Source organism: Saccopteryx leptura, chromosome 5 (genome assembly GCF_036850995.1).
Source record: "Saccopteryx leptura isolate mSacLep1 chromosome 5, mSacLep1_pri_phased_curated, whole genome shotgun sequence".
Taxonomy (NCBI): domain Eukaryota; kingdom Metazoa; phylum Chordata; class Mammalia; order Chiroptera; family Emballonuridae; genus Saccopteryx; species Saccopteryx leptura.
In genome coordinates, this window is record NC_089507.1 from 196173578 (window position 1) to 196182943 (window position 9366).

A 9366-nucleotide genomic window follows, 5' to 3' on the forward strand; every position below is an offset into this window, starting at 1 on the left:
ACGCAGCCCTTGGTTTATTATTCCAGCAGGGAAATGAAGCACACAGCATCCAGAGATGAAAATTAACATGCGGGTGACCCACGGGAGCCACAGAGAATGTGGGGGGGTCTTTCCCTTCCCTTCCCGGCCTCGCCTCTCCCACCCCCGCTGCCCTGCCCGCCCACTCCAGGTTGTCCTCCCCCAAGATCTGCCTTTTTGACTTGAGTCACAAAAACAGGAATCTTTTAACAGTGCCCACTTCCTCTGCTCCAGGAGGCCTGCGTGATGAAAGGCGTCCCCCCACCCCCAGCGAAAGCCAAGCCAAACAGATTAACGCAAGATGCGTCTGCTATAGATTAAACATTTGGAAAAGCCATTTTATAAATATTTTTTTTTCCACAACCACATCTCCATATGGCTGCGAGCTCCGGTCTCTGTGCTGATTGCTGCTGGCCTCACGCATATGTATTTAATGTGCAGTCCAGGCTCAGGACTCCTGTCCCCGGGCCCCCGGGGGCTTTGCGGAGAGACTTTGCATCTCCTTTTGGGGGACACATCAGACTCTGGGTCAAATGAAGCAGATGGAACCCGCCTCGAGGTCGAGCTGGGTGTGGGAAATGAACAGAGCCACTCGGGCTTCTCTCTAGACCCCCTGCCCACAGCCCTTTGTCTGCTCTGCACTGAGTTAGGATGAGGAATTCCAGAAAACTAGAGCCTTGTCTTTCTAGAGCTCCTCTTCCAGCAGAAAAAGACCCCCTAGGGCAGCGGTTCTCAACCTGTGGGTCGTGACCCTGGCGGGGTCGAACAACCAAAACACAGGGCAGCGGTTCTCAACCTGTGGGTCGCACAGGTTGAGAACCGCTGCCCTAGGGTCAGGTGTGGCTCCTTGGACCACTGTGCCCCAGAGAATCACCAAGCCCTGCCTATTCTCCCTGTAGGTCTCTGCAGAACAGGCCTCGGGGTCCACTTACCTTGCTTCCCACTTGTTCTTACCTGGGCCACGAGCCTCCTCACAGAGCTCCTCGCCCCTTCACCCACCTCCCTCCACGCACCTCCAGGAGCCTGAGGGGTCAACGTGTCTGCCTGGCTTACAGCCCAACCCCAGTGGGGAACTGTCCTCACCATGAAGGCTGCCATGTGTCTCCAGGTGTTGACCAGGCTCTGCAAGGCCACAGGCCTCCTGTACCCCTTGCATTGAGCTACGAGCGACGGGAGTTCAGAATCAGATGTCATTTGATTTAAAAACTGTTTGGAACTACAGTTTGGTTTGTTCATGGACTGCGTGTCTGGGTCAGGACAGTGCCGCTCAAAGCGTGGTCCATGTTGGATCTCGGGCCCGGCCACACCGACTAAGGCAGGTCCCCGGCGGCGGGGTCCATGTTGGATCTCGGGCCCGGCCACACCGACTAAGACAGGTCCCCGGCGGCGGGGTCCATGTTGGATCTCGGGCCCGGCCACACCGACTAAGACAGGTCCCCGGCGGCGGGGTCCATGTTGGATCTCGGGCCCGGCCACACGGACTAAGGCAGGTCCCCGGCGGCGGGGTCCATGTTGGATCTCGGGCCCGGCCACACCGACTAAGACAGGTCCCCGGCGGCGGGGTCCAGCAATGTGTTCTTCCCACTCTCTAGGAGACACTTGCACAAAATAAAGTTTGAGATGCCCTGGGTCGGAGAAGGCACCTCTTAAATACGCTGTGCATTTTGGAAGGTGCACAATGAACACAGCAGAGCGGAGACGTGGTTGTGGGTTGAGCACAGCAGTTCTGAAAGCATGTGGTCTGGGGACTCCGCAGCATTCCTAAGACCTTTTTAGGGGGTTTGCAAAGTCAAAGCCACTGTCCTAATAATACTGAGCCGTCATTTGTCCTTTTCGCCCTCATCTTCTCGGGAGGGCCCAGTGGCGTTTCCAACAGCTCCACGATGGGTATGACGTTCTTCTCTGCCAGCTAACGGACTGTGAGCTGGTGATCCCTGTGTCGCACAGGTGTTTGTTCTAACTTCCAACACAGTGAACACTGAGAGGTGCAACCTTCATAAAGCTCTGGGATTCCCAATCATTTTTAAGAGGGTAAAGGAGCCTTAAACCCAAAATGTTTAAAAAACCTCCAATTTAGGATTTGCCACAGGGTCTTGTAAGCATCAGTAACAGTAATCATTGGAAGCTATTACGCCCATTTTGCAGATGAGAAAAATGAGATTTGTGATTATAGCAGTTGTGGTTCTTGGGTTGCAAGACTCAAGAGACCCACTCTGGCTTAATGTGGGTGAAAACGGGTTTCCTGGAACTCTTGTGGAAGAGAAGTGGGGGAACCAGGCTTGGGAGGGGTGGTGCCCAGCTGGCATCCAAGGACCGAGGTGCAGTCCCGGTGGGCATGGTCTGATGGAGCTGGGAGGGGAGGTCTTCTGGGCAAGAGATGGGCACATGGTCAAACCAGTGGGATTCCTTCCTCTCCAACTTGGCTCTTAAGTAGAGGGACGACAAGACCGACTTTCTGTAGCACAAGGAGGTTTACCCCTGGGTCCCTGGGACTCTGGGACTCCACTTTGCCAACAGCCACTTGCAAGAAAGCAAGGTTTCCCACAGGCCTCCCCACAGCTCTGGGACAAATGTTTAAACCAGCTCCTCCCCCAGAGAGATGTCTGGATGTAGGATGAAAGGCTGAATGTCTCTGCACATTTAATTCATAGACACTCCTCCTCCCCACCGCCCCCGAGCCGGCAGAGACAAACCGCGGGTCCCCACACCCCTGACCCACGGCAACTTTGGGGATGGCCTTGTGTGTCCCGCCTTTCACCGGCGGCAAATGTTGCGCTGAGTTTATTGGTGAAATTGCCGTCAGGTATGATTATTTGTTTGGGGTTCCGTGGATCAAGCTCTGCCGGAGCTGGCGTGCTGTCACACTCAGTTTGTAGGTATGTGGGGGATGCAGACCCATTAAAGAGCCCTTCAAATATGCCTGGTTAAAAACAACAGCCACCTTGTTTACAGTGAAGGTAAAGAATCAGAATCCTTCTTCCCGGGGGACTGGCTGTGTCTGCTGCTTGTAGCGACGGTCCTGGCTTTCCCAGGCAGCTGGCTGCCGCCTCTTCTAGAGAGGGGCCCCGGACAGCCAGCTGAGGATAGCAGTTCGCTTTGCCTTTGCTTAATCACAGCAGGTGAGATGCCTCTAGACTGACTAACCCTTAAAAAGGAGCCCATCTGGCTCGGCTAGCACATTCCAGGCAGGGATTTGATTGGCAGAACTGAAAGGCTGAGCAAGTCCATCCATCATGAGCCCCGATGACAAGGATTGATGCACATTGCTGAGGGAAAGATGTGTGTTTTGGGGTTGGCAAGCTAGGAAGACCCACTGGGCAGGACCTCCTGCTTCTTCCCTCGGCCCACCCTGGCCCTGGTCTGGATCCTCCTCTGTTGGTCAAGCTGCTATTTTCTCTTTTTTTGAGAGAGAGAGAGAGAGGCAGGACCATCGAGCTGCTCCCATATGTGCCCTGACCAGGGAATCGAACTGGCAACCTCCATGCTCTGGGACAACGCTCCAACCCACTGAGCTATCCAGCCGGGGCTTAATTTTTATTGGTTTTTAGAAAGACAGAGAAAGGAAGGGAGAGAAAAAGAGGAGAGGAAAGGGAAGCGTGTGTTGTTCCACTCAGCTGTGCATATTTTGGTTGCCTCCTGTGTGCTCCCCAACCAGGGATTGAACCCACAACCTTGTTGTTTCAGGACGACGCTCTTAACCGCCTAAGCTAACCAGCCAGGGCCGAAGCTTCTCGACCTGACTGCAAGACCGGCGTCCTTGTCTGCTTGTAAGTAGCCAGCTGTGCAGACAAGGCGGCCCCTCCCTCGGTTCAGGTCTCCTTTGGGTGTGGGCCCAAACAGGATGTTGGTGCCTTTGAATCAAGGCACTGTGGGCACACGTTTGCTAGAGTAAGTTAACGTCCCCACTGTAGCAGACTTAGCAGGCAGGGCCGAGGCATCCGCTTGACAATGAAATGCTGCTGGGGGGGCCTCTCCTCTGAGAACCACAGAGCATCCTGTGTACAGCTCTGCCAGGCTTTGAGAAGAGAGCAGCTTCCCTCCTCCCGTGTCTGCCATGGTGACGGCACAGGTCTCTCCTGACATCGCTGCACCCAATTCAATGGAAGAGAAAAACGAGAGGGTCCTTCCTTGTGTCCTCGGGGCAGGGTCGGCCACGACACTCTTCTCCAAAGGATAGGAACAGAAACTCCGTGCATGAAGCGACACATTTCTATTTCGGGCTCCCAACAATATTAAAACCTTCAAGAGTCCAAGAGACTGTTACAGAAGCCCAGAGTCGGACAGTAAAGTGGTGAAAAGAGATTTTACTCAGGAACAGCTGGAAGACAGGGGAAAAGACCTCACTGCAGAACGGGACTCAGTGCCAGCCATTCAAGGGAAGTGAGGTTATAGCCAAGGAGCAGGGTAGGGTCAGAAGATGGAAATCACTAAGAGGGAGCACCAGGGTAAAAGGAGCCCACAGGATTCTCACTGAAGGCAGCCAAGCTGAGGAGACATCACCTGAAGGATGCGGAGGATGAGGAACCTGATCAGGTACCAAGGTAATCATCCCTGGAGGGCGGGTTCCTTCTAAACTGACCCGGTGAGATCTTAGCAGAGTTTTGCAAAGATAGGGTGGGGCCCAGGGTCCGCTTCGTCAAGCGGAGGGCTCAGGGGAGCTTGACTCGAGTCTGGTGAAAAGGAGAATCTTTGTCACTGTGACTCTGGGGTGAAAAGGGGGAGATATGTAAGGGAAGTCAGAGAGCTCCTGAGAGCCCGGGATGCCAGGACACCAGGGGCTGCCTGGTCTGCCGCTTCCCAGACCACACAGCCTCTCGCGCTAGGTCTGCGGGACCAGCCCTGAAATCTCAGGAGAGGAGGCTGTGGTTCTCACTCACTGCTGCTGGTGAAAAGTTCTCCCAGGCTTCCCCCCCCCACACACACACCCAAAGGCTGCCAAGGGCCCACTTGGTGCCAGTACAGATAAACACAAGACTGCCCCGGCTCAGGGAGTGCTGGGTCCAGTGGGGGGGGGGGGGGTGAAGCAAGCCTACAGATCGTGACATAAGATAGACCCCCTCCCCCACCAGGCTAAGGATCCTACAGACAAGGAGTGATCGGTTCTGGTAATGGGGGCCTGGATGTGGGGCAGTGGTACCCCAACATTCTCCCCATCTCCATATGTCGGCTTTGCAGTAACCTGCCTCTCTTTCTTCGGGGAACCACTCTTCCCTATTTCCTGGGGGTGCGGCACAACACTACCAATCAGAACCTCTGACTCCAGGCCCAAGCCAGACTCAATCCGAGTCCTTTCCTGAGATTTCATACCCAGACACTGGGAGGCAGAAGTTCCCTCGTGCTTGGAGCCCTAGGGTGGAAGCCCCACAGTTTGTGCTTGCGTGCCCCTGTGCTGTGGCGTGGCTCCACAAAAAGCTGAGAAAAAGATCATGCGCAAACGGCATTCATGAGCTCCTGTACTGAACTGCACCTGAAGGTCTCCCCCTGGATTCTTCGGCTGTGTGAGCCAATAAACTGCGCTATTTTGTTTAAACCAAATTGAGTTGGTTTTTTGGTCCCTTGCAACAGAGAGAATTCTGATCGACATAGGGAACCTAAATTATCTTCATGGAGGAGGTATCACTGAGGGGCAAAGAGGAGCCTTTAAAACAGTGGGGATTGGGGTAGGAGAGAGGGAATTCAGACTGAGAATGACAGAAGCCGAGATGCGGACAGGGAAGGTCAGGGTGCAGGGGCTTCCTCATCTCTGTTCTCCGCGGCATTTCTTGTGATTCAGCAGAGCAGACACTCCACAAAATCAATGACAGATGAGTCTCCAGTCGAACATGGAACATGATTTGATTTGATGACTACACCCACATACATCTGGAAAGACAGGTTGGGAGTCCTCAGGCATCTCAATCAGCTCCAGTGAATTAGTCCTGAGAGCAAAATGGCTAGTAACCCCCTTACCAGAGACACTCACCCCCAAACTAGCTTCTCCCAGAACGCCCAGGTGTGGAAACTGCCTGGGCCGTGGGATCCACACGCCCCTCCTCACCTGGCCCCGGTTCTCTGTGTCTTCCTTTAGGAGGAATCCTGCTTGAAATCAGCAGCTGCGTCTCTCCTGACTTGTAGATGCGAAAGCAACTCCCAGGCAGGTTTTTGGGTGCCGACAGGCAAGGTGGGGAGCAGTTTCCTGACTCTGTTTCTGGCTTCTGGAAGCAGCCCTGAGACAGTTCCAGCCACGAGGGTGTCAGGAAGGAGTCACCGTCTATGCTGCGAAAGACTGAAATTATAGCAATTGTTCGATGAACTAACATAGAGAAAAATTCCTCTCTTCCCCCAGGATGGGATGCCAGCGCTTTTGAAATGATAATGTTTTCAGAACCAGACTCTGGTTTCCCCATATGTCAGAGAGTACAGTAAATTTTGATGTCAGTTGCCTATTGATTTTACAATTTCCTTGTCTTCCCTCCCACCCCTTGATTTTATTTATTGAAGACTCAACCTTGCTAGGCATTCAAGGCTCAAGGTCTACCCATGACACATACAGGCCTGGGGTCCCACTTCCAAACCAGCAGGTCCTGCAGGAGCCAACTCCCTTTTCCAGACTGGCAATGGGACTGCCTTCTCTGTCTGCATTTGCTCACCAGCCTCAGGGGCCGGCCATGACGCCGGCCACAGAACCCAAGGCGACAAAGATGCGGTGCCCCTCGGAGGAGCTCAAAATCCCGTTGGGGAAACAGGCGCATCAGCAGAGAGCACAGAGCAGCTGAGTTATGGAAAAGAGGAGCCTGGCACACAGGGGGAGCAGAGAGAGAGAGGCGGGCCACCCCCAGGGTTTTCGGGGGAGGGCTCCACGAAGGCGGTCAGAACACTCCCCCTGCACTGCCCATGCCCTGTGCTGGGTTCCAGACTGGGCGCTGCCCACGCAGAGGCTCTGCATAGCTGGTGCTGACACAGCAGAGCAAGCCCAGAGTGAGCGGGGCCGGCCTCAGCCTGCATCCCCCGCCCATCACCAGCATGGTCTCCTCACACCTCACACCTGCGCAAGCTCTTCTTCTCATAGGAGGTGAGCGAGCACTCGCTCCTCTGCACAGGTCACATGGCCAATGGAGAGAAGCCGGGAGCGGAAGAGCACCTTTGAACTCATCTCTTCCATGAGGCCCTGAGCACACTGTGCATCTCTAGACCCCTTGATTGTGAATGCATCAAATTCAGACCCAAGTTAGAGTGTGTTCATTCCCGTGCAGGACCCAGGAGACAGTGCGCCTTAGACAAGGTCACTGCATGTATGGAGGACTTCCACACACCAGAAATCCAGACGAACATTTTACATTCTTTTCTCTTTTTTTTTTTTTTTTTGTAAGTGAGAGGAAGGGAGATAGAGAGACAGACTCCTGCAGGCACCCCAACCGGGATCCACCTGGCAACCCCTGTCTAGGGCCGATACTTCAATCAATCAAGCTATTTTTAGCACCTGAGGCCGACACTAGGACCGAACAAGCCATCCTCAGCATCCGGAGCTGATGCTGAAACCAATCGAGCTACTGGCTGTGGGAGGGGAAGAGGAAGAGAACGGGGAGAGGGAGGGAGAGAAAAGCAGATGGTTGCTTCTTCTGTGTACCCTGACCGGGAATCAAACCCAAGACATCCACACGCCGGGCTGACACTCTCCCACTGAGCCAAGCGGCCAGGGTCCATTTTACATTCATTTAACTTTCATGACAAACCTATGAGGTGAGTACTACTGTCCTCCTGCTTCTCAGACGAGAACACTAGGCTCACATGCCGTTTTTGATATGTATGGAAAAAGAGTGACTAGATGGACATTAACAATAAGACTAAGCCTCATGAACCATTATAGAGAGAGAGAGACGTAGAGGAACAGACTGGCTGGGCAGGAAGGGAGGGAGGGGGAGGAGGGCAATCGTATGGAGTGCTGAAACCGTTTCTTACATGCAGAATACCAATTCAAACAATGAATTGGAGTTTGTTTTTGTTTTGTGTGCATGTTTCTTCTTATTTGTTTGTTTATTACTGTGCTTCTTGTCCTTCTAGAAGAGCCACAGAAATTAGTATTTCCTGGTGATAGAATAAAGCCTTAACCCAGCCACAGCAGGACGGTGGGTTATAGTGTCAGAGAGATGGCTGGGGGAGAAGTGTGACCTCCCACAGTCAATTAATTAATGGCTATAATTACTCACTGTAAACAGTCTTGGGTATCGTTAAGGCTGGAGGCCCAGGGCTGGGTGTGCTCCCTGTTGAGACCAGCGTCATCAGACACGCGGGCTGCATCATCAGACACGCGGGCTGTGGTCTCAGCTCCCTCCGGGGGACATCAAAGCCCCGGTCTTCCCTCCGCTGTACATTCTTAGGACAGAGCTCACCTCCTGAGGGGAGCCAGCTTCTTGCATGCACCTAGCTCAGAGGAGGGGACTGGCTCTGTCCCAGAGGCGATGCCCAGAAACAAAGCACCAGTAACCCTCCAGTTCCCCGAGAGACCCTCATCCTGGGAAGAAGCAGCAGCTGCTCCGCAGACACCAGAAACTCATCGGCTCTGAGATGGAGCTTACCTGTTTCCTCTCTCTCGCCAAGCTGTTCCACTCACAGATCCAAAACCCACTCAGGCTCAAACCCCACACCTGGGAGTCCACCTTAAAGCCTCCCTCTTGTTTCTGATGTCAACCCATCATGCACTGGTTTACTTCTTCCTGAATATTAACTGGTAACCTCTCATGACCAGGCCGCGTGTCACGACCAAGGACGGTCAGTTCAACCTCCCGGATGTGCTCCGTTTCCAGCCCACCTGCCTGGGACAAGCCCTGCCCCTCTCACCTGGACAGCTGCAGCCAACTCCTCCCGGTCTCCTGGCTTTCTCTGGGAGCCTCCAGGGTGAGCGTAGAAAGCTCACTGAAAGCCTCCTGAGAGTTTGCCACTTTCATTGTGACGGAGCAAAGTCCTCCCCACCTGCACGATCAAGCCCTGGACACGTCCAGTCCATTTCGTTCCCCTCTTGCCCTCTGAGGTCCAGTCACCGGGTCTTCTCTCTCTCCTCCTGCTTCTGAGCCTCTACACGAGTGGTTCCCTCTGCCAGGAGTGCCTTCTCACTCCCTCCTCCCCTCACCCAGAAAATTCCAGCGTGCCTTTTATGTCTATCTTAAATAGCCTTTCTTCAAAAGGAACCTCTCCAGACTTTCTGCTTGGGTCAAGCCCCCAATACATGGTTTTATAATTCCATGATGTTGCCTTTTGACAGTTAAATATTTTTGTGATTATGTGTCTAATGCCTTCCCCTCCTGAAAATTGTGAGTTTCACGATAGCAAGACTTTGTCTGACTTGTTTATTGCTGTATCTCTCGCACCTAG

The 9366-nt window shown here is 53.6% G+C and overlaps 1 long non-coding RNA gene across 1 annotated transcript; it reads right to left on the minus strand.

The window, feature by feature from the left end:
• Positions 1-4981: 4981 nt before the first annotated feature.
• LOC136406024 (uncharacterized) lies at positions 4982-9039 on the minus strand. The gene is made up of 3 exons (XR_010751610.1): positions 8836-9039; positions 6056-6283; positions 4982-5880 (listed from the first exon to the last, which is right to left on the minus strand). It is a non-coding gene; the product is annotated as an uncharacterized lncRNA (long non-coding RNA).
• Positions 9040-9366: the final 327 nt, after the last annotated feature.